At 33.2% G+C, this 27,018-nt stretch overlaps 1 long non-coding RNA gene across 1 annotated transcript; it reads left to right on the top strand.

Moving 5' to 3' along the window:
* The first annotated feature begins 5,131 nt into the window (after positions 1 to 5,131).
* LOC127860075 (uncharacterized) lies at positions 5,132 to 24,310 on the top strand. The gene is made up of 3 exons (XR_008039591.1): positions 5,132 to 5,288; positions 9,624 to 9,744; positions 24,266 to 24,310. It is a non-coding gene; the product is annotated as an uncharacterized LOC127860075 (long non-coding RNA).
* The last annotated feature ends 2,708 nt before the right edge of the window (positions 24,311 to 27,018 follow it).

Genomic DNA, 27,018 nt, shown 5'->3' on the forward strand with positions numbered 1-27,018 from the left:
TAACAGCTCTTGATGGTCCGGGTGTACTGGTACATGAAAGAACCCATTTTTTAGATCAGCAGTTACAATATAGTCTTTAGGTTGAATAAATGAAATTACAGTACTTATATCTTCATTCCTAAACTTGGGTGGTTGACATTTATTATTCAACAATCTTAAATCAGTAATAAGTCTATATTTTCCATTTTTCTTTGAAATACAATTTATAGGCGAAATACACATTGGCTTAGCCTCACATGGTACAACATGACCTAATAACAACAAGTCATTAATTTCTTTTAACAAAAACTGCGATTGTAAAGTAGAAAACTGCCTGTTTTCACAACAAAAACTTGTTATGTCACCAACTATAGGAAACTTAATACCATTGGCAATATAACTCAGAACAGTTTCAGAAGCACCTATCTGGCGCCATGCATCAAGATTTGATGCTAAAGTATTTCGCATTATTTTAATAACTTATTCTATCTCAACATCAGACTGTCGGTTGCCGGGTGTTTTAAAACGCGCTCCTTGCAACTGATCAAAAACATCGCGACGGCCCCTGCCGTAATGGTTACCTCTTCCACTACCATACGAAGGGTTACCAGAAAAAGACCGTCCACGCCAACGTCCTCTTGGCGGTGCATCAAACCGACGAATACTAGATAATTAAGCGGCTACACGTATGTTGTTAAGTGTTTCCCGATCGAAACCAGATGCGTTTCCTTGTAAACAACGAAAAATGTTTGCTGTAGGCTCATCGAAGTTGCTATTGACTACAAGTGAACCGTACTCTTTTTGCAAATAGTTAATCTGTGCTGCAAGGGTGATATACACTGGCCCTAAATCACTAGGTTCATTCTCCTTAATTTGACTTAAGAGTTTAAAACATGTTTCAACATATCGGCCACATTTTGATATAACATTAAGTGTTTTTTGGTTCTCTCTACGAATGCCAGTTCTAGACTCATGAAGCTTCAGATGAGGAGATAACAATACCTTGTCTACCGTCTGTTTCACACAGTCAAATTGTTCCTGAATATTTTTAGGAATAGGACCTTCGGCGGTGGCTGCCGATGAGTCAGGACCGAGGGTAAATGGATTGGCCAAGTGTGGCAGATCAGAAGATTGTTCAATCTTGGCCTGGTATGGCAAAAAACTGACTTCCGGTGGCGGAAATCTAATGGACGTTTTTGTTGTCGCAGAGCGACCACGGAAAGAACCTTGATTAAATTCAATTTTGGATAACCTGTCCTCTATGCGCTGTATAGCCTCATGGAGGGGATCTTTGTGCGCAGAATAATCACGAGTCCGATCCAAACATTCATTTATTTCTTCAGAAACACTCATTTCTAGACTAGCATGTGCCTGGGCCCCGCCGTGTGTTTTGCACTTCCGGAACAAGACGAAATTATTACGCATTGAGCGTAATAAGTCCACACAAAATAGTTCGCATTAACTACTATTATTCAGGCACGGTTTTACCGGGGGGGGGGGGCACTAGGGACACGTGTCCCTCCCCAGCCGTGAAAGCCTTCTGTTTTCGTGTAAGTGTTTTTTTTGTGAAACAAAGTTGGCCAGATGTTCCGATTTACCCGATTTCTGACAGAGGACGTGCCCCTACCTACCTTAATTACAGTCTACTATCCACAGGGGGCACCTGTTGTACGTTAACACTAGATTATCACCGTCGCAACAGTCGCTTTAGTGGGATATGCTCTCTTTTCGGCAGATATTTTAAGCGCCTGGGTAACGTTTATAAGGCGTCTGTCATTTACACTAAATAAGCGTCTGGATGATCTCGAACATTGTTTTGATGGCAAGTATACCAATTAGCTGAAATAATTCGCGTTCAGAATAAATCTGAGAGTCTGCCAAATCAAAAATCATCAAAAGACTCTAAATCGGCAATTAATATTGACTAGTATACCAATTAACACTGTACTGTCAGATGTCATAACTATGGTAACATTATATAAGTAGACGTTTCTCGCGGTATGTAATACAGCGCATAGGGACCGTTAAGTAAAAATATTCTATTATACTACATATATATACAAGGGATACAACTGTGAAAATTCCTGCACACAAACATGGTGTAAACAATAGCGAAAATTTGCTTCCAAACGCAATAAATACACCAATTAAACTGTATTACAACAGCCAAGACATTTATCTTTCAGAAAATAATACACTTGGCAATAAAGTACAAGCTTTTCATTGAACTAAGAGAGAAAGTTGCATTCAAAATGCTCAAAAATCCTTACTTGGACACAGGTGTGCACAGCTGAAAACTGAGAATTCTAGAAGTAATTTTCGTATTCCTTTGTTATAAAGCTCTTTTGCTGGTACATATTCTTTGGATAGTTTTTTTCGTAGTAAAATAGAACATAATTACTATTTAGTGAGCATATTTTGCTAGAAATTCATATCAATCTGCTTCAATTTCACAATGACAATGTTTTACTTTCATTTCGGATAGTTCACATGTATTTCTAACATGCGATTTGATTGGTTGAAATTCCACTGCAGAAATAAATCCAGCCATTCACGTTCCACGTAACATTACCTGACAAATTGCATACAAATTCTTGAAGATAGTAGAAATGTAAACAAATTTAATATTTACGGTGTTTTACATATATGCAGTTACATGCAATTATGGAAGGTGTCTACTTTGATTAATAAAGTGTCTATGGATAATAAAAGAAGGTAAAATTTGCTCAACTTCTCTGTAATTATTAAATTATGAAACAAAATGTGTCAAAGTGGATGTGCACACCTGTGTCGCATTTCGAAAATTTACCGTTTTTCATGAAACTCTTGTTTCAAACACAACTATGAACACTTTTACTGCTATAAACATAGTTATTATCTGATAGATAAATGTCTGAGCTGTTGTTATACAGTTTTTTTGGTGTAATTATTGCTTTTGGAAGCGATTTTTTTGCTATTGTTAAGACCATGATGTTGTGCAGGAAATTTGGCAGTTGTATCCCTTGTATATATGTATATAGTATAATAGAGTATTTTTTACCTTACGATCCCTGTGATACAGCGTATCACGGCATTGTCTTTATAATAATGAAGCGACAGGCAACAACGCTGGATCGTTTTTTTTCATAAAAAAACAACACAGAGTCGGACTCTGAGCCAAAGTTGTTGAGTCTAAGGTAAGAATCTATTTTAAAAAAAGTTTGACATGTTTATTGCGCGAAGTATATTCAGTATGTTATATTTTCAACTCTGAAATAAAAGAACAAAAAGATTGAGTGCAAATTTACTAACAAATGTCTTTATACTGATAATATAATAAATAAAACCCATCCAATGATATATGCATGTTCCGCTCTCTACACACCTTGCTGATATTAATTTCATTAAAATTATTGAACTTTGTCAAACGTTTTGTGCATTTATTCCAGCTTTTGCATTTTCAACTAATAACGTTCACATTTTATCACACTTTATATAAGCTCTGATAAACTATGGTAATTGAAATATAAATCAGACCAACAGTATTAATATATTTTGTTTAATGATATGTGTGCGTAGTTAATTTTACTGAATTTCGCATTTCCTAACACTCATTCTCTGCTATTTTCAGAACTCATCGTGAAGATAACTGTAAGAGTTCACCTAGAAACTCAAGTGTGGTTAAAGCTAGCAGCCCCCTACCAATTGGAGCCACAGTGACAGTTAAGGTGGCAGGGGATATATCAGTGAAAGGTGAAAAATTACATATCTTTAGGGTAGGTGTTACCTATGGTCTTTAAAAATCAATTAGGTATTTATAAGATGTATTTCTTGTGTAAGGTTTTAGAAAGAATGTCTCAAAATTTTGGAAAAAACATTACAACTAGCCACAGCTCCCTAGCAAGGAAATTTTGAATCTTCAAAAAGGAGGTTTTCACTTTTGTCGGAAGTCAATATTTCACGCTGCAGAAACAGAACAAAACTTTGAAGGTAAATTGTGAAAAATCTAAACGTATGGGAGACACTTTTCTATGTAAATAAACAAAGCACAGGGATGAAATTAATGAGTAATGTAGCCAAAACTAGGATTGCATTCTGTTTGAATGTTCTGTGCATGCAATGAAATGGGTCAAATTTCTCAATTTTTCATTAAAAAAGAAGTGGGTGGGGGGAAAGATCAAGGGCCATAGTTTCACAAGTGAAGAAGCCAGCCTTGTCTTTGGTTGTATTTTCAATGTATATTGCCTATGCTATGACACTTACACAAAAAGGCTTTCTTGTGTCACTTTCTGTTTTGATGCAATGGATTTGACTGTTTGCGGCCTTTCGGAACTCGAAATTTGGTCAAAAATATATCCCCTGCCCCCTTAATAGCAAAACGCAAAATTTTAAAATTGTGTATATCATACGAAAATTGATACATGTATTCCACAAATGTGTTGCGGTAACAAATCGAACATAATTTTGCATATATCTTTTAACCGCTATGGTTGAGATTATGGAAAACAAAGGGAGGTAATAATGTTAAAACCATTGCTAATTTTAGGAAAATTTCACGTGTGCTGGTTTCGCACTGGAAAACAATGTTTAAACTCAAATTTGTGTAATAGCATCTACATTTGCACATTTTCTGAGCTTGAATACTAAAATAAGCAAGATAAGTCTGTAGTATTGTAGAAAAAGTTGGTAAAAATTGGAAAATTATGCAAAATAGTGGTTTGTAACATGCCGCAAATATAAATTCTTTTTTCTTCTTATTTGAAGTCATTATGGCAACATATTTCTTCATGTGACACCTAACAGATGAAGAAAGACTAAGATTGAAGAATTTATTTGATAATAAATACGAAATAATAAGTGAATGCCACATCTGCAAGGGGGCGTACACTCCAAGCGTCTATGGTGTTCTGCGGTGTAGTTTCCGCGGCAAAAGGCTAAGGCTTAAAGCTCACCATGCACAATATTATCTTGAAAATAAACATGCAATGTCATCAAAAATGCATGTGTCACATTTATGCCACAGTAAACTTTGTGTCAACATCAAGCACTTAAGTTATGGGCCTCAAAGCATTAACAAAAGGAAAATATGTGCTCATGAAGGTTCCCTATGCACTTGAAAATGTTTCCAAGCTGTGTCTTGTTTACAATGATGTTCTCATAGTTAAATATATTTGCCCACTGTTTCCAATTGTAGCACTTTGATTTTCAGACTGTGGTACTGTTTGACGTGGTCGCAGTTTAAAAGGGAGAACGAGTGGACCCCGAGAACGATTACACGCATTCAAGACATCGTTAGCCACAGAATCACCCAATCGCACGACACTTTCCAGGTCAGGGTCTGAATTCAACGGAATAGAATCTTGAACTTGTTTCTCTACACAGGGCACATGCCTGCAGAAACTTTATAGTTTGGAAATACTCCTTTTTTGAAAAGTACACCTTTGTTTTTCCTAGCGTGATTGTTTTTATAACTGTGCTGTGATTTCTTATGGAGTGATCTCATTTTGAATGGTATTTTAATGAATGAATATCAATATTTGGTGCATGTATTTTGTAATCATATGGGTATATACATCTGTAAGACTCATTGGTATAGTCAATAATCATTTTAAACATTTGACATATAACTTGTGTGCTTCTCTACTAAATAGAGTCAAATGTTGTGAATAGGAACACTATTTTTTGGATTATTTCTGTTCTGGCTGTTTCCCTTGAATTGTGTGAAATTTTGGAATTACTATAAAATACAAACAAAACACAGGATACAGTTCAGAAATGTTGCATTTAATTTATTAAACATTATATTTCAATATAACAAAAGCTTTTTGTTTTATTATGCATATATTAAAAAACTAAATAGCAAAACGCAAAATTTTTAATTTGTGTATATCATACGAAAATTGATACAGGTATTCCACAAATGTGTTGCAGTAACAAATCGAACATAATTTTGTATATATCTTTTAACCGCTATGGTTGAGATTATGGAAAACAAAGGGAGGTAATAATGTTAACACCATTGCTAATTTTAGGAAAATTTCACGTTGGCTGGTTTCACACTGGAAAATAATGTTTAAACTCATATTTGTGTAATAGCATCTACATTTGCACATTTTCTGAGCTTGAATACTAAAATTAGCAAGATAAGTCTGTAGTTTTGTAGAAAAAGTTGGTAAAAATAGAAAAATTATGCAAAATAGTAGTTTGTAACATGCCGCAAACATAAATTCTTTTTTCTTCTTATTTGAAGTCATTATGGCAACATATTTCTTCATGTGACACCTAACAGATGAAGAAAGACTAAGATTGAAGCATTTATTTGATAATAAATACGAAATAATAAGTGAATGCCACATCTGCAAGGGGGCGTACACTCCAAGCGTCTATGGTGTTCTGCGGTGTAGTTTCCGCGGCAAAAGGCTGAGGCTTAAAGCTCACCATGCACTATATTATCTTGAAAATAAACATGCCATGTCATCAAAAATGCATGTGTCACATTTATGCCACAGTAAACTTTGTGTCAACATCAAGCACTTAAGTTATGGGCCTCAAAGCATTAACAAAAGGAAAATATGTGCTCATGAAGGTTCCCTATGCACTTGAAAATGTTTCCAAGCTGTGTCTTGTTTACAATGATTTTCTCATAGTCAGATATATTTGCCCACTGTTTCCAATTGTTGCACTTTGATTTTCAGACTGTGGTACTGTTTGACGTGGTCGCAGTTTAAAAGGGAGAACGAGTGGACCCCGAGAATGATTACACGCATTCAAGACATCGTTAGCCACAGAATCACCCAATCGCACAACACTTTCCAGGTCAGGGTCTAAATTCAACGGAATAGAATCTTGAACTTGTTTCTCTACACAGGGCACATGCCTGCAGAAACTTTATAGTTTGGAAATACTTCTTTTTTGAAAAGTACACCTTTGTTTTTCCTAGCGTGATTGTTTTTATAACTGTGCTGTGATTTCTTATGGAGTGATCTCATTTTGAATGGTATTTTAATGAATGAATATCAATATTTGGTGCATGTATTTTGTAATCATATGGGAATATACATCTGTAAGAATGATTGATATAGTCAATAATCATTTTAAACATTTGACATATAACTTGTGTGCTTCTCTACTAAATAGAGTCAAATGTTGTGAATAGGAACACTATTTTTGGATTATTTCTGTTCTGGTTGTTTCCCTTGAATTGTGTGAAATTCTGGAATTACTATAAAATACAAACAAAACACAGGATACAGTTCAGAAATGTTGCATTTAATTCATTAAACATTATATTTCAATATAACAAAAGCTTTTTGTTTTATTATGCATATATTAAAAAACTTAATAGCAAAACGCAAAATTTTAAAATTGTGTATATCATACGAAAATTGATACATGTATTCCACAAATGTGTTGCGGTAACAAATCAAACATAATTTTGCATATATCTTTTAACCGCTATGGTTGAGATTATGGAAAACAAAGGGAGGTAATAATGTTAAAACCATTGTTAATTTTAGGAAAATTTCAGGTGTGTTGGTTTCGCACTGGAAAACAATGTTTAAACTCATATTTGTGTAATAGCATCTACATTTGCACATTTTCTGAGCTTGAATACTAAAATAAGCAAGAAAAGTCTGAAGTTTTGCAGAAAAAGTTGGTAAAAATATGAAAATTATGCAAAAGAGTGGTTTGTAACATGCCGCAAACATAAATTCTTTTTTCTTCTTATTTGAAGTCATTATGGCAACATATTTCTTCATGTGACACCTAACAGATGAAGAAAGACTAAGATTGAAGCATTTATTTGATAATAAATACGAAATAATAAGTGAATGCCACATCTGGAAGGGGGCGTACACTCCAAGCGTCTATGGTGTTCTGCGGTGTAGTTTCCGCGGCAAAAGGCTAAGGCTTAAAGCTCACCATGCACTATATTATCTTGAAAATAAACATGCCATGTCATAAAAAATGCATGTGTCACATTTATGCCACAGTAAACTTTGTGTCAACATCAAGCACTTAAGTTATGGGCCTCAAAGCATTAACAAAAGGAAAATATGTGCTCATGAAGGTTCCCTATGCACTTGAAAATGTTTCCAAGCTGTGTCTTGTTTACAATGATGTTCTCATAGTCAGATATATTTGCCCACTGTTTCCAATTGTAGCACTTTTATTTTCAGACTGTGGTACTGTTTGACGTGGTCACAGATTAAAAGGGAGAACGAGTGGACCCCGAGAACGATTACACGCATTCAAAACATCTTTAGCCACAGAATCACCCAATCGCACGACACTTTCCAGGTCAGGGTCTGAATTCAACGGAATAGAATCTTGAACTTGTTTCTCTACACAGGGCACATGCCTGCAGAAACTTTATAGTTTGGAAATACTCCTTTTTGAAAAGTACACCTTTGTTTTTCCTAGCGTGATTGTTTTTATAACTGTGCTGTGATTTCTTATGGAGTGATCTCATTTTGAATGGTATTTTAATGAATGAATATCAATATTTGGTGCATGTATTTTGTAATCATGTTGGAATATACATCTGTAAGACTGATTGATAGTGTCAATAATCATTTTAAACATTTGACATATAACTTGTGTGCTTCTCTACTAAATAGAGGCAAATGTTGTGAATAGGAACACTATTTTTTGGATTATTTCTGTTCTGGTTGTTTCCCTTGAATTGTGTGAAATTTTGGAATTACTATAAAATACAAACAAAACACAGGATACAGTTCAGAAATGTTGCATTTAATTCATTAAACATTATATTTCAATATAACAAAAGCTTTTTGTTTTATTATGCATATATTAAAAAACTTACTAGCAAAACGCAAAATTTTAAAATTGTGTATATCATACGAAAATTGATACATGTATTCCACAAATGTGTTGCGGTAACAAATCGAACATAATTTTGCATATATCTTTTAACCGCTACGGTTGAGATTATGGAAAACAAAGGGAGGTAATAATGTTAAAACCATTGCTAATTTTAGGAAAATTTCACGTGTGCTGGTTTCGCACTGGAAAACAATGTTTAAACTCATATTTGTGTAATAGCATCTACATTTGCACATTTTCTGCGCTTGAATACTAAAATAAGCAAGATAAGTCTGTAGTTTTGTAGAAAAAGTTGGTAAAAATAGGAAAATTATGCAAAATAGTGGTTTGTAACATGCCGCAAACATAAATTCTTTTTTCTTCTTATTTGAAGTCATTATGGCAACATATTTCTTCATGTGACACCTAACAGATGAAGAAAGACTAAGATTGAAGCATTTATTTGATAATAAATACGAAATAATAAGTGAATGCCACATCTGGAAGGGTGTGTACACCCCAAGCGTCTATGGTGTTCTGCGGTGTAGTTTCCGCGGCAAAAGGCTAAGGCTTAAAGCTCACCATGCACTATATTATCTTGAAAATAAACATGCCATGTCATCAAAAATGCATGTGTCACATTTATGCCACAGTAAACTTTGTGTCAACATCAAGCACTTAAGTTATGGGCCTCAAAGCATTAACAAAAGGAAAATATGTGCTCATGAAGGTTCCCTATGCACTTGAAAATGTTTCCAAGCTGTGTCATGTTTACAATGATTTTCTCATAGTCAGATATATTTGCCCACTGTTTCCAATTGTAGCACTTTGATTTTCAGACTGTGGTACTGTTTGACGTGGTCGCAGTTTAGAAGGGAGAACGAGTGGACCCCGAGAACGATTACACGCATTCAAGACATCGTTAGCCACAGAATCACCCAATCGCACGACACTTTCCAGGTCAGGGTCTGAATTCAACGGAATAGAATCTTGAACTTGTTTCTCTACACAGGGCACATGCCTGCAGAAACTTTATAGTTTGGAAATACTCCTTTTTTGAAAAGTACACCTTTGTTTTTCCTAGCGTGATTGTTTTTATAACTGTGCTGTGATTTCTTATGGAGTGATCTCATTTTAAATGGTATTTTAATGAATGAATATCAATATTTGGTGCATGTATTTTATAATCATATGGGAATAAACATCTGTAAGACTGATTGATAGTGTCAATAATCATTTTAAACATTTGACATATATATAACTTGTGTGCTTCTCTACTAAATAGAGTCAAATGTTGTGAATAGGAACACTAATTTTTGGATTATTTCTGTTCTGGTTGTTTCCCTTGAATTGTGTGAAATTTTGGAATTACTATAAAATACAAACAAAACACAGGACATAGTTCACAAAGTTGCATTTAATTCATTAAACATTATATTTCAATATAACAAAAGCTTTTTGTTTTATTATGCATATATTAAAAAACTTAATAGCAAAACGCAAAATTTTAAATTTGTGTATATCATACGAAAATTGATACATGTTTTCCACAAATGTGTTGCAGTAACAAATTGAACATAATGTTGCATATATCTTTTAACCGCTATGGTTGAGATTATGGAAAACAAAGGGAGGTAATAATGTTAAAACCATTGCTAAGTTAAGGAAAATTTCATGTGTGCTGGTTTTGCACTTGAAAACAATGTTTAAACTCATATTTGTGTAATAGCATCTACATTTGCACATTTTCTGAGCTTGAATACTAAAATAAGCAAGATAAGTCTGTAGTTTTGTAGAAAAAATTGGTAAAAATAGGAAAATTATGCAAAATAGTGGTTTGTAACATGCCGCAAACATAAATTCTTTTTTCTTCTAATTTGAAGTCATTATGGCAACATATTTCTTCATGTGACACCTAACAGATGAAGAAAGACTAAGATTGAAGCATTTATTAGATAATAAATACGAAATAATAAGTGAATGCCACATCTGGAAGGGGGCGTACACTCCAAGCGTCTAGGGTGTTCTGCGGTGTAGTTTCCGCGGCAAAAGGCTAAGGCTTAAAGCTCACTATGCACTATATTATCTTGAAAATAAACATGCCATGTCATCAAAAATGCATGTGTCACATTTATGCCACAGTAAACTTTGTGTCAACATCAAGCACTTACGTTATGGGCCTCAAAGCATTAACAAAAGGAAAATATGTGCTCATGAAGGTTCCCTATGCACTTGAAAATGTTTCCAAGCTGTGTCTTGTTTACAATGATGTTCTCATAGTCAGATATATTTGCCCACTGTTTCCAATTGTAGCACTTTGATTTTCAGACTGTGGTACTGTTTGACGTGGTCGCAGTTTAAAAGGGAGAACGAGTGGACCCCGAGAACGATTACATGCATTCAAGACATCGTTAGCCACAGAATCACCCAATCGCACGACACTTTCCAGGTCAGGGTCTGAATTCAACGGAATAGAATCTTGAACTTGTTTCTCTACACAGGGCACATGCCTGCAGAAACTTTATAGTTTGGAAATACTCCTTTTTTGAAAAGTACACCTTTGTTTTTCCTAGCGTGATTGTTTTTATAACTGTGCTGTGATTTCTTATGGAGTGATCTCATTTTGAATGGTATTTTAATGAATGAATATCAATATTTGGTGCATGTATTTTGTAATCATATGGGAATATACATCTGTAAGACTCATTGATATAGTCAATAATCATTTTAAACATTTGACATATAACTTGTGTGCTTCTCTACTAAATAGAGTCAAATGTTGTGAATAAGAACACTATTTTTTGGATTATTTCTGTTCTGGCTGTTTCCCTTGAATTGTGTGAAATTTTGGAATTACTATAAAATACAAACAAAACACAGGATACAGTTCAGAAATGTTGCATTTAATTTATTAAACATTATATTTCAATATAACAAAAGCTTTTTGTTTTATTATGCAAATATTAAAAAACTAAATAGCAAAACGCAAAATTTTAAATTTGTGTATATCATACGAAAATTGATACAGGTATTCCACATATGTGTTGCAGTAACAAATCGAACATAATTTTGTATATATCTTTTAACCGCTATGGTTGAGATTATGGAAAACAAAGGGAGGTAATAATGTTAACACCATTGCTAATTTTAGGAAAATTTCACGTTGGCTGGTTTCACACTGGAAAATAAAGTTTAAACTCATATTTGTGTAATAGCATCTACATTTGCACATTGTCTGAGCTTGAATATTAAAATTAGCAAGATAAGTCTGTAGTTGTGTAGAAAAAGTTGGTAAAATAGGAAAATTATGCAAAATAGTAGTTTGTAACATGCCGCAAACATAAATTCTTTTTTTTCTTATTTGAAGTCATTATGGCAACATATTTCTTCATGTGACACCTAACAGATGAAGAAAGACTAAGATTGAAGCATTTATTTGATAATAAATACGAAATAATAAGTGAATGCCACATCTGCAAGGGGGCGTACACTCCAGGCGTCTATGGTGTTCTGCGGTGTAGTTTCCGCGGCAAAAGGCTGAGGCTTAAAGCTCACCATGCACTATATTATCTTGAAAATAAACATGCCATGTCATCAAAAATGCATGTGTCACATTTATGCCACAGTAAACTTTGTGTCAACATCAAGCACTTAAGTTATGGGCCTCAAAGCATTAACAAAAGGAAAATATGTGCTCATGAAGGTTCCCTATGCACTTGAAAATGTTTCCAAGCTGTGTCTTGTTTACAATGATTTTCTCATAGTCAGATATATTTGCCCACTGTTTCCAATTGTAGCACTTTGATTTTCAGACTGTGGTACTGTTTGACGTTGTCACAGTTTAGAAGGGAGAACGAGTGGACCCCGAGAACGATGACACGCATTCAAGACATCGTTAGCCACAGAATCACCCAATCGCACAACACTTTCCAGGTCAGGGTCTAAATTCAACGGAATAGAATCTGTAACTTGTTTCTCTACACAGGGCACATGCCTGCAGAAACTTTATAGTTTGGAAATACTTCTTTTTTGAAAAGTACACCTTTGTTTTTCCTAGCGTGATTGTTTTTATAACTGTGCTGTGATTTCTTATGGAGTGATCTTATTTTGAATGGTATTTTAATGAATGAATATCAATATTTGGTGCATGTATTTTGTAATCATATGGGAATATACATCTGTAAGACTGATTGATAGTGTCAATAATCATTTTAAACATTTGACATATAACGTGTGTGCTTCTCTACTAAATAGAGTCAAATGTTGTGAATAGGAACACTATTTTTTGGATTATTTCTGTTCTGGTTGTTTCCCTTGAATTGTGTGAAATTTTGGAATTACTATAAAATACAAACAAAACACAGGATACAGTTCAGAAATGTTGCATTTAATTCATTAAACATTATATTTCAATATAACAAAAGCTTTTTGTTTTATTATGCATATATTAAAAAACTTAATAGCAAAACGCACAATTTTAAACTTGTGTATATCATACGAAAATTGATACATGTATTCCACAAATGTGTTGCGGTAACAAATTGAACATAATTTTGCATATATCTTTTAACCGCTATGGTTGAGATTATGGAAAACAAAGGGAGTTAATAATGTTGAAACCATTGCTAATTTTAGGAAAAGTTCACGTGTGCTGGTTTCGCACTGGAAAACAATGTTTAAACTCATATTTGTGTAATAGCATCTACATTTGCACATTTTCTGAGCTTGAATACTAAAATAAGCAAGATAAGTCTGTAGTTTTGTAGAAAAAGTTGGTAAAAATAGGAAAATTATGCAAAATAGTGGTTTGTAACATGCCGCAAACATAAATTCTTTTTTCTTCTTATTTGAAGTCATTATGGCAACATATTTCTTCATGTGACACCTAACAGATGAAGAAAGACTAAGATTGAAGCATTTATTTGATAATAAATACGAAATAATAAGTGAATGCCACATCTGGAAGGGGGCGTACACTCCAAGCGTCTATGGTGTTCTGCGGTGTAGTTTCCGCGGCAAAAGGCTAAGGCTTTAAGCTCACCATGCACTATATTATCTTGAAAATAAACATGCCATGTCATCAAAAATGCATGTGTCACATTTATGCCACAGTTAACTTTGTGTCAACATCAAGCACTTAAGTTATGGGCCTCAAAGCATTAACAAAAGGAAAATATGTGCTCATGAAGGTTCCCTATGCACTTGAAAATGTTTCCAAGCTGTGTCTTGTTTACAATGATGTTCTCATAGTCAGATATATTTGCCCACTGTTTCCAATTGTAGCACTTTGATTTTCTGACTGTGGTACTGTTTGACGTGGTCGCAGTTTAAAAGGGAGAACGAGTGGACCCAGAGAACGATTACACGCATTCAAGACATCGTTAGCCAAAGAATCACCCAATCGCACGACACTTTCCAGGTCAGGGTCTGAATTCAACGGAATAGAATCTTGAACTTGTTTCTCTACACAGGGCACATGCCTGCAGAAACTTTATAGTTTGGAAATACTCCTTTTTTTTGAAAAGTACACCTTTGTTTTTCCTAGCGTGATTGTTTTTATAACTGTGCTGTGATTTCTTATGGAGTGATCTCATTTTGAATGGTATTTTAATGAATGAATATCAATATTTGGTGCATGTATTTTGTAATCATGTGGGAATATACATCTGTAAGACTGATTGATAGTGTCAATAATCATTTTAAACATTTGACATATAACTTGTGTGCTTCTCTACTAAATAGAGTCAAATGTTGTGAATAGGAACACTATTTTTTGGATTATTTCTGTTATGGTTGTTTCCCTTGAATTGTGTGAAATTTTGGAATTACTATAAAATACAAACAAAACACAGGATACAGTTCAGAAATGTTGCATTTAATTCATTAAACATTATATTTCAATATAACAAAAGCTTTTTGTTTTAGTACGCACATATTAAAAAACTTAATAGCAAAACGCAAAATTTTAAAATTGTGTATATCATACGAAAATTGATACATGTATTCCACAAATGTGTTGCGGTAACAAATCGAACATAATTTTGCATATGTCTTTTAACCGCTATGGTTGAGATTATGGAAAACAAAGGGAGGTAATAATGTTAAAACCATTGCTAATTTTAGGAAAATTTCACGTGTGCTGGTTTCGCACTGGAAAACAATGTTTAAACTTATATTTGTGTAATAGCATCTACATTTGCACATTTTCTGAGCTTGAATACTAAAATAAGCAAGATAAGTCTGTAGTTTTGTAGAAAAAGTTGGTAAAAATATGAAAATTATGCAAAATAGTGGTTTGTAACATGCCGCAAACATAAATTCTTTTTTCTTCTTATTTGAAGTCATTATGGCAACATATTTCTTCATGTGACACCTAACAGATGAAGAAAGACTAAGATTGAAGCATTTATTTGATAATAAATACGAAATAATAAGTGAATGCCACATCTGGAAGGGGGCGTACACTCCAAGCGTCTAGGGTGTTCTGCGGTGTAGTTTCCGCGGCAAAAGGCTAAGGCTTAAAGCTCACCATGCACTATATTATCTTGAAAATGAACATGCCATGTCATCAAAAATGCATGTGTCACATTTATGCCACAGTTAACTTTGTGTCAACATCAAGCACTTAAGTTATGGGCCTCAAAGCATTAACAAAAGGAAAATATGTGCTCATGAAGGTTTCCTATGCACTTGAAAATGTTTCCAAGCTGTGTCTTGTTAACAATTATGTTCTCATAGTCAGATATATTTGCCCACTGTTTCCAATTGTAGCACTTTGATTTTCAGACTGTGGTACTGTTTGACGTGGTCACAGTTTAGAAGGGAGAACGAGTGGACCCCGAGAACGATTACACGCATTCAAGACATCGTTAGCCACAGAATCACCCAATCGCACGACACTTTCCAGGTCAGGGTCTGAATTCAACGGAATAGAATCTTGAACTTGTTTCTCTACACAGGGCACATGCCTGCAGAAACTTTATAGTTTGGAAATACTCCTTTTTGAAAAGTACACCTTTGTTTTTCCTAGCGTGATTGTTTTTATAACTGTGCTGTGATTTCTTATGGAGTGATCTCATTTTGAATGGTATTTTAATGAATGAATATCAATATTTGGTGCATGTATTTTGTAATCACATGGGAATATACATCTGTAAGACTGATTGATGGGGTCAATAATCAATTTAAACATTTGACATATAACTTGTGTGCTTCTCTACTAAATAGAGTCAAATGTTGTGAATAGGAACACTATTTTTTGGATTATTTCTGTTCTGGTTGTTTCCCTTGAATTGTGTGAAATTTTGGAATTACTATAAAATACAAACAAAACACGGGATACAGTTCAGAAATGTTGCATTTAATTCATTAAACATTATATTTCAATATAACAAAAGCTTTTTGTTTTATTATGCATATATTAAAAAACTTAATAGCAAAACGCAAAATTTTAAAATTTTGTATATCATAAGAAAATTGATACATGTATTCCACAAATGTGTTGCGGTAACAAATCGAAAATAATTTTGCATATATCTTTTAACCGCTATGGTTGAGATTATGGAAAACAAAGGGAGGTAATAATGTTAAAACCATTGCTAATTTTAGGAAAATTTCACGTGTGCTGGTTTCGCACTGGAAAACAATGTTTTAACTCATATTTGTGTGATAGCATCTACATTTGCACATTTTCTGAGCTTGAATACTAAAATAAGCAAGATAAGTCTGTAGTTTTGTAGAAAAAGTTGGTAAAAATAGGAAAATTATGCAAAATAGTGGTTTGTAACATGCCGGAAACATAAATTCTTTTCAATCGTAACACTTCGTCCATCTCCGGATTCTCCGTAAAGAGTAGACTCGTACCTAACTACCAGCCATCTTGGCTTTGATACACCCAACGCGTGATCCGCCTGCGTTATAAGGCGATATACTACGCATAAAAATAGTGATGCAATACATAGAATGTAAACGCATTATTACCATTCCAAATCATTTTCTTATTGTTTTTTTATGCTAAAACAAGCAATTGAATTATATATAACTACATAATAAATGATAAGTTTACTTTTACGGCAAACGGCATATTGCATGGTATTGTTTACATTTCAGAGTTAAAATGGATTTCAAGTCTGATCTAGAATATGCGACGAGCAAGCTGAAGATAGAGTTTAGTTTTAGCGACTACCAATTGAAAGCCCTAAAGAGTCTTTATGATTTGAAAGATACGATCGCAGTTCTTCTTACTGGCTCAGGAAAAAGCATTATTTTTCAGGTAGTAAGATGTTTTCGCGATCTTTACCACGATTGTTATATTGTGTTGAATGACAACACAGGGGTTTGAAATTCTATCAATGTAGCTAATCTAATGGCTAAATAGTTTTTTATACCTCTATATAGTATAAAGACTAAAGACTTTATACTATATAGGGGTATATTTTTTTTATTTAGCCATTAGATTAGCTCATTCCACACCTAGCGACTATTCATAAATATATATCTGACTGTTTATTATTCATAGATTTCTGAGTAACTATGGACACATTTCTTGTTTAAAATATGAAAAAGGTTGAATTTTCTGAATGCATTTTCCAGTTCATTCAAAAACCGTGTTATAAAATAAATTAAATATGGATTGCTGGAATTACGACAGAACAACATCATATTTGTAATGTGTCTTGTTTTTACAGGGGTTCAGATTTCTGCAAAGCGTTCAACAGACTTGGAGACCTGACATTTTTGTTTCCCAAAATACCTCACTTGGCACTTACAGCGACAGCAACACCAAATGCTATAGAAAACCTTAATGAAAGCCTCGTATTCAAGAACACGACAAAAGTATTAGCCAACCCTGACTGCCCTAATATTTTGGGGGGAAAAATAAGAAAGAATGCCAAATATTCACAAATATGAAAAGTATGATATGATAATGCATGAAGAGCTGCCTGAATTAAAAGAGCAACATATTGAGTTTATAGTCACCATAAATTATGTACAGTGATAATTTGGAATCTCTAGGCTATTGCTTTTAACTACTTTGCTATGAACTAGGAAAACATGCATATTGTCCTGAATCCAGTACACAACCAGAAGATTGAATTGTAGCACAATTTCTCAAAAACTACAAGGACAGTATGAAAGCTCACATTATTTCTGAGCTTAGAAAGAAAAATCCAAAAGTTTGTTTAGTGCTTGAAACAGTTGCCTTAGTTATGGGTCTAAACGCGCCTTCGATTGCAAAAGTTATTCATATGCAACCACCTACAACACTTGAAAAGTACATGCAAGAAATATGTAGAGCAGGTTGCAACAGTAAACCTGCAAGTGCCTTGACTGTGTTATAATAACAACGGTGACATTTTGAAAAACAGGAAAGTAATGGACATTGAAATGTTCTCATACATTCAAAACAATTTCACATGCTTGCGCTTACATTTGGTTAATCATTTTGGCTACAGTAACAGCAGTGTCTTGTTTTCAGGGAACCAAAATAGTTGTTGTAGTAATTGTATGGCTGGTTAAATGACTGAGAGATGCCAATTAGAACCATTTTCACTCTGAACCATGAAAGAATTTATTCACAACTATGTTTAAAGTACTTGTTTGTTTATATTCACTATTACATACATTATATAAACATGCAATTTAAAGTATATAATAAGAACAGGAACTATACAAACAGGTATGTATAGGTCCCTGCTAGAATTGGGCAACATCTTTCAATCAAGTACATGCTATGTTTTATCCTTAAACATGACACAGTTGCTTGACCTTTCACATTTGACCAATCCAAAATTAATTAACTTGAAATTGATTTAATACCAGATGTTTCCTGGTCACGTTTTGTGAAAATAGTCTAAAAAAGATCTATTTAATGCGAAAGACAATGTCATGTTAAGTGGAGTATTTAAAAACTAAAAAAAAATTGACGGATTTCACATTTTAATGTGGTTTTTTTTGCAATCAGGTCAATATCAAGGTGTTTATAGTGTATTCTTAATGTTTATGTTGGGTACTAATCAGTTCTGATTATGATGACTTCCTAAATTCATACATATGTGTTACACTATGTGTAGTCCAACTAATTTAGGTAAAAAGTGGACAATGTTATTCCATTTTGCTTCTATCAATATCGCTACTTCTTTATCCATTGTAAGAAAATAAATGCCTGGTAAAAACATGACATTTATATTAAATATCTTTGCAATTTTATATTGCATATTATATAAGAAATGCTATTATCACACTATATGTATATTGAAAATGGTTACAATAACAATAAACAGCTCTATGCAACTGGATTTGCTTGTTTTACTCATAAATGTAGCACTATATTTTGACATTTTTCTGATAATATTTTAAATATTTACTGGTATGTGCTTCTAGAATGATTAAATATAATATAAAAAATTAACATCTCTTAAAGTAGAACAGTTTTATAGTGCTTTCTTTCTGTATTATTTAAGTTTTAATTACCATACTTTTTGGGCTTAAATGAACATAACCATCAAAGCGCAATGTATGTCTATATTGTTCCAATGAATCAATAAATGCAAACTGTAAATATAAATGTTACTTATTCACAATTATCACAGAAATCATTACTAACAAAAATATACACCGGCAATTGTGTGGAAGATTAAATACAGGACTTACATCATCAAGAAACTCATAAATGTTGAAATGATATTCACTTTGTGTTAAAAACTTCAATGATTAAAATTTCCAGTATCCGAGATCATACTTAGATTTTAATGTTTCAACAGTACATAAAAAATAAGTTTATTTACAAAGGAACACATTTTAATGTTTATCCCATAAACGTAATTAATACCTTTAAATTTTGTGAGTACCTGGGCTGGTTTTCTAGAATCTTCTAACATAAATCTAAAACTAAATTTGACTTAGATGGACATTTTATATCAATTTACTGTGCAAAATTCAACAATTTATGCTCTCAAAATGAAAAATTTACTTCACTGCATAGAATATTATTTACAGTTGCACAAACAATGCCAGAATCATGTACATTGATATGAAAAGAATTGGTGATTTTCTTAGACAAAACTGTTAATTACATATTCAGAATGTATTATTGTAATATTCATTCGTTTTTTTAGTACCAAAGCGCGTTTCTCTTACTTTATTATTTATAGTAATTGCCTATTTTATCATTTTGACTGCATTTATAAACTGTATCATTTTTTGAGTATTTACAAAATCAAATTTAACAATTAGTTTAGATGTAAAATCAGTTTTTATATGCAAGTGTCTATTTCACTTTCAAATTATAACAGCATATTATACATTATTGAAAAGATTATTCCAAGCTTGATGTCATATTCCAACTTTGCATTGTGTATTAAATTGAACATTGTATTGAACTGTATGGGAAGCTATATTGATTAAGTAATGTATCTATCTATATATACTGTCTAACTCCCCTTTCGGGTATTATCGACAGGTGTGTTGATTTATACAAAATGCATTATTTCTACCACAAGTATACCATATAAGGCCTATTGCTACTAATTAGGTACTGTATAAATTTTATTCACTATTATTTATATTAAATTCAAGTTTTTAAGGCTTCATCTCCATTCGTTAGATACTGATGGGAAGCAAACAGCATAAAACCAGAACAGACTGTGAGTTACTCGCAAGCTGTTCTGGTTTTATGTTGTTTTCACATAGCAATTTCCACTTTAGCTCTGAGTGGGAAAGGGTTAACATACTGATTTCCTAGTAAAGTGTAATTGTGATGATAAAAAATACACTAGAAGATAATTAATGCTGGAAAATGCTGAAAAAATACATTCTTTCTGTTAAAAGTGTGTCTTGTCTCCATTTTTAAGTGTATTGAACGCACACTAAATGCTGAAAAATACAATGCAATTACTGTTGCATGAAATGTGCATTAAATGCACTTTTTCTTTTAATTATATGCTTATGTGAATTAAAATCATCTTTAAATAACCTTTTATTCCCCCGGATCGAATGATCGGGGGGCATATTGTTTTTGGCCTGTCTGTCTGTTGTGTGTGTCTGTCGAAAACCTTAACCTTGGTCATAAATTTTGCAATATTGAAGATAGCAACTTGATATTTGGCATGCATGTGTATCTCATGGAGCTGCAACTTTTGAGTGGTGAAAAGTCAAGGTCATCCTTCAAAGTCAAAGGTAAAATACACTATATGATATCATTCGTATGAATCATGTGTTCTGCTTGAAAAAAAAATCTGCCACTTCTGTTTTGTTGTATGAAAATTACACATAAAAAACATTTGAAAGCTCAAGAGATAAATAAAAGCATGCTACACCCTACTCCTTTTAACATGACTTGATGGTAATTAGTTCCCAATTCTATATGGCCAAGGGCAAATTTGCAGATTTGACAAGTCTGAACTGGGATCCAAGAGGCAGAGTCTTTCCTTATACTTGTATTTAATTTAATTTAAGATCTGATCAAAATTTTGCTCTTTGGCAAATTTTAGTTGGTCACAGTATTCAACTGAAGTTTTTTCACTTTGTAGTTATTATATTTTTATAATTTTAATATCAGATAACATCTCTCTTCAAAAGTTTAACATGATAATAGATTGCTTGGTGAATTCAGAAACAAGATCAATGCATCATAACATAAAATAATAAAAATATGTAAAAATGGCAGTTAAAAAACAAAAGATTATCTGCCTTAAATCTGAGATGATATGGTGATGTATTGGAATTTCTCTTGAAGATAATGTGTCCCGTAATTGTAAAATTTACAAGAGGGTGATATTAATTTTGTAAAGAACAAAGAAATGACTGTGTATTTAAAATGCAGTTGTTGTTTTTTTACAAATATTGATTGGTTTATTTATTCTATTATTTTCTGATATTTTTTTATGTAATACTCTCACAACCAAGTTTAACAATACAATGTACTAATGTAGTCTATTCGGGTAAATGGACTTGTTACATGCTTTGAGTGTCATTCTGGGGTTCTTATAGATTCTGTCTGGATTTTCCAATAAACAAAAGTGGACAGAGGGCTGATTAATTTGTTATTAGAAACCCAAATGTCATAACAAAATCAGTAATTTAAATACCTTTTGTAAATTTTCTCTTAGAGTTTAGAAAATATTACATACTTATACTAAAAATAAGCTGTTTTCTTCCATAGTATTGCTTTTACATTGCATGGGCGGCTTTCTTAAAAAGTTTATGCATAGTTCACAAAATATTGCATAAATAATTTAACTTAGATAATTTCTAAATACCTTTAAAACTAAATAAGTAACTCGTGCAACATTTATTAACACGAAAGATTTAAAGGAAAAACTAAAAGAACAATATCAACTATTTTTTCTAAGTTAACTCATATTATTTTACACGTGTTCACATTTTAATTCTCGGATCAGTGCAAATATCACATGTCAGTTTAACGTACTAGTAAGAATGCATTTGTATCAAAAGAAAGTACATGTAATCAAGTGTTTTTTTAGTTTCATTTGTGCTGCTACAAAATCTTTGACAAATTTTGTTCTGAGGAGTACTCAGTAATATGAAAATGTTATGTCATTGTAGCTAAATGTACATGTAGGCTATTTTTATATAAAATTTGATTAAACAATATCATAGTAGGGGTTGCAGTGCTTCAGCTAGGCCTAAATCGAAGGGCGCCGAGCCCTACCCTCCCGAACCTCCGCCCTGCCCCCCCTCCCCCCAAAAAATAATATTTTTTTTTATTTTTTTTTACATATGATTATTCATAAATCTCTTATTACATTGTAATTACTTTAATCCTCATTGTAGACATTATATTTGAATGGTTTAATATTAATGGGAATAATACAATTATTTATAACATATAAATTAACATGCAATAGGAAGCATTTCAGAAACACCCGCGCTCGTATGTGCCCTTTTCACAAAATACTGCGCGTCGAAAGTGCCCTTTTGACAAAATACTGCGCGTCGAAAGTGCCCTTTTGAATAATAAGCCCCCCTGCCCTTTTCAAATCCTAGCTGGAGCACTGGGGTTGTATTATTGGATAAACCAACTTTTTGACACTCCACTAATATTGAGCTGATTTTTTTAATGGGCAATATTTGGTTCCAAAGAAGACCTGTAAAAATAACCTAAATTCTTTGCTATTTCTTTCATAAGAATAATTGAGATGCACTGAATTACAGTACCTTAACTAATTTACTTCCAGGTTAAACAAATCAGGTTGGACAGGGACATTACATTTCAACTCTTGTGTCGTCCAGCTCGGCCATAGGGTTGTTTAAGAAGCTTACAAAACATAATTAATTGCCCACACAATTTTAAAATGTGTGTGTTTGATATTTTTGCTTTATGAAAATGTAATGAATACTTAAAAAAAAAGTTGAAACACATGATATATGTTAGTTTTACAACATACGATGACCACGGACTTGTACTTTTTACCAGACAATTAGAATACTTGAGATGGTTGAATGGCAAGTCTTGGAAACTGGCCATGACAAGTTAATGTGCATCTAGCTGTGTTGACAAAAAGTATTAACAATATTGGATAAATGCTTACCACAAACTTGCTCCAAGAAACTTGACTTCGAAGATGATTGTGTTTTATGTCTTAAGCACTATAGCTATGAAACACAAATCTGTATTGTTAGTTTCATAGAAAATACTGCTGACGACAACTCGAACCATGGTTAGAAGTTAAAAAACTAAGTTATAGCTATTACAGGGTGCCGCTACTACAGAACTTAGATATCCAAATTCTCGATGTTCCTCTCCAAATCCCAGGACAGAGCGTTCATAACTTTGGTCTTAAATCGAGGCAATCTATAGCCTAACTGCACTGCATACTTTATGTATCGCGTTCCTAAGTATTGGGCATGATTTGCACTTTGTTTTTCTTCAATTGACAACTGTCGATGGGCGCGGCCATTTTGCTTGAAAGAAGTCCGAAAACAAAATGGCGCCCACGTTAAACCAGAGGCTTCCTTATGCAATAAAAAGCCGGTTGGATCCAGAGTGAAATTCTTTTTTCTTCTTATTTGAAGTCATTATGGCAACATATTTCTTCATGTGACACCTAACAGATGAAGAAAGACTAAGATTGAAGCATTTATTTGATAATAAATACGAAATAATAAGTGAATGCCACATCTGGAAGGGGGCGTACACTCCAAGCGTCTATGGTGTTCTGCGGTGTAGTTTCCGCGGCAAAAGGCTAAGGCTTAAAGCTCACCATGCACTATATTATCTTGAAAATAAACATGCCATGTCATCAAAAATGCATGTGTCACATTTATGCCACAGTAAACTTTGTGTCAACATCAAGCACTTAAGTTATGGGCCTCAAAGCATTAACAAAAGGAAAATATGTGCTCATGAAGGTTCCCTATGCACTTGAAAATGTTTCCAAGCTGTGTCTTGTTTACAATGATGTTCTCATAGTCAGATATATTTGCCCACTGTTTCCAATTGTAGCACTTTGATTTTCAGACTGTGGTACTGTTTGACGTGGTCGCAGTTTAAAAGGGAAAACGAGTGGACCCCGAGAACGATTACGAGCATTCAAGACATCGTAAGCCACAGAATCACCCAATCGCACGACACTTTCTAGGTCAGGGTCTGAATTCAACGGAATAGAATCTTGAACTTGTTTCTCTACACAGGGCACATGCCTGCAGAAACTTTATAGTTTGAAAATACTCCTTTTTAGAAAAGTACACCTTTGTTTTTCCTAGCGTGATTGTTTTTATAACTGTGCTGTGATTTCTTATGGAGTGATCTCATTTTGAATGGTATTTTAATGAATGAATATCAATATTTGGTGCATGTATTTTGTAATCATGTGGGAATATACATCTGTAAGACTGATTGATATAGTCAATAATCATTTTAAACATTTGACATATAACTTGTGTGCTTCTCTACTAAATAGAGTCAAATGTTGTGAATAGGAACACTATTTTTTGGATTATTTCTGTTCCGGTTGTTTCCCTTGAATTGTGTAAAATTTTGGAATTACTATAAAATACAAACAAAACACAGGATACAGTTCAGAAATGTTGCATTTAATTCATTAAACATTTTATTTCAATATAACAAAAGCTTTTTGTTTTATTATGCATATATTAAAAAACTTAATAGCAAAACGCAAAATTTTAAAATTGTGTATATCATACGAAAATTGATACATGTATTCCACAAATGTGTTGCGGTAACAAATCGAACATAATTTTGCATATATCTTTGAACCGCTATGGTTGAGATTATGGAAAACAAAGGGAGGTAATAATGTTTAAACCATTGCTAATTTTAGGAAAATTTCAAGTGTGCTGGTTTCGCACTGGAAAACAATGTTTAAACTCATATTTGTGTAATAGCATCTACATTTGCACATTTTCTGAGCTTGAATACTAAAATAAGCAAGATAAGTCTGTAGTTTTGTAGAAAAAGTTGGTAAAAATAGGAAAATTATGCAAAATAGTGGTTTGTAACATGCCGCAAACATAAATTCTTTTTTCTTCTTATTTGAAGTCATTATGGCAACATATTTCTTCATGTGACACCTAACAGATGAAGAAAGACTAAGATTGAAGCATTTATTTGATAATAAATACGAAATAATAAGTGCATGCCACATCTGGAAGGGGGCGTACACTCCAAGCGTCTAGGGTGTTCTGCGGTGTAGTTTCCGCGGCAAAAGGCTAAGGCTTAAAGCTCACCATGCACTATATTATCTTGAAAATAAACATGCCATGTCATCAAAAATGCATGTGTCACATTTATGCCACAGTTAACTTTGTGTCAACATCAAGCACTTAAGTTATGGGCCTCAAAGCATTAACAAAAGGAAAATATGTGCTCATGAAGGTTCCCTATGCACTTGAAAATATTTCCGAGCTGTGTCTTGTTTACAATGATGTTCTCATAGTCAGATATATTTGCCCACTGTTTCCAATTGTAGCACTTTGATTTTCAGACTGTGGTACTGTTTGACGTGGTCGCAGTTTAAAAGGGAGAACGAGTGGACCCAGAGAACGATTACACGCATTCAAGACATCGTTAGCCACAGAATCACCCAATCGCACGACACTTTCCAGGTCAGGGTCTGAATTCAACGGAATAGAATCTTGAACTTGTTTCTCTACACAGGGCACATGCCTGCAGAAACTTTATAGTTTGGAAATACTCCTTTTTTGAAAAGTACACCTTTGTTTTCCTAGCGTGATTGTTTTTATAACTGTGCTGTGATTTCTTATGGAGTGATCCCATTTTGAATGGTATTTTAATGAATGAATATCAATATTTGGTGCATGTATTTTGTAATCATGTGGGGTTATACATCTGTAAGACTGATTGATAGTGTTAATAATCATTTTAAACATTTGACATATAACTTGTGTGCTTCTCTACTAAATAGAGTCAAATGTTGTGAATAGGAACACTATTTTTTGGATTATTTCTGTTCTGGTTGTTTCCCTTGAATTGTGTGAAATTTTGGAATTACTATAAAATACAAACAAAACACAGGATACAGTTCAGAAATGTTGCATTTAATTCATTAAACATTATATTTCAATATAACAAAAGCTTTTTGTTTTAGTATGCATATATAAAAAAACTTAATAGCAAAACGCAAAATTTTAAAATTGTGTATATCATACGAAAATTGATACATGTATTCCACAAATGTGTTGCGGTAACAAATCGAACATAATTTTGCATATATCTTTGAACCGCTATGGTTGAGATTATGGAAAACAAAGGGAGGTAATAATGTTAAAACCATTGCTAATTTTAAGAAAATTTCACGTGTGCTGGTTTCGCACTGGAAAACAATGTTTAAACTCATATTTGTGTAATAGCATCTACATTTGCACATTTTCTGAGCTTGAATACTAAAATAAGCAAGATAAGTCTGTAGTTTTGTAGAAAATTTAGTAAAAATAGGAAAATTATGCAAAATAGTGGTTTGTAACATGCTGCAAACATAAATTCTTTTTTCTTCTTATTTGAAGTCATTATGGCAACATATTTCTTCATGTGACACCTAACAGATGAAGAAAGACTAAGATTGAAGCATTTATTTGATAATAAATACGAAATAATAAGTGAATTCCGCATCTGGAAGGGGGCGTACACTCCAAGCGTCTATGGTGTTCTGCGGTGTAGTTTTCGCGGCAAAAGGCTAAGGCTTAAAGCTCACCATGCACTATATTATCTTGAAAATAAACATGCCATGTCAT

The sequence above is a fragment of the Dreissena polymorpha genome, chromosome 15, assembly GCF_020536995.1.
Source record: "Dreissena polymorpha isolate Duluth1 chromosome 15, UMN_Dpol_1.0, whole genome shotgun sequence".
Classification (NCBI taxonomy): Eukaryota; Metazoa; Mollusca; class Bivalvia; order Myida; family Dreissenidae; genus Dreissena; species Dreissena polymorpha.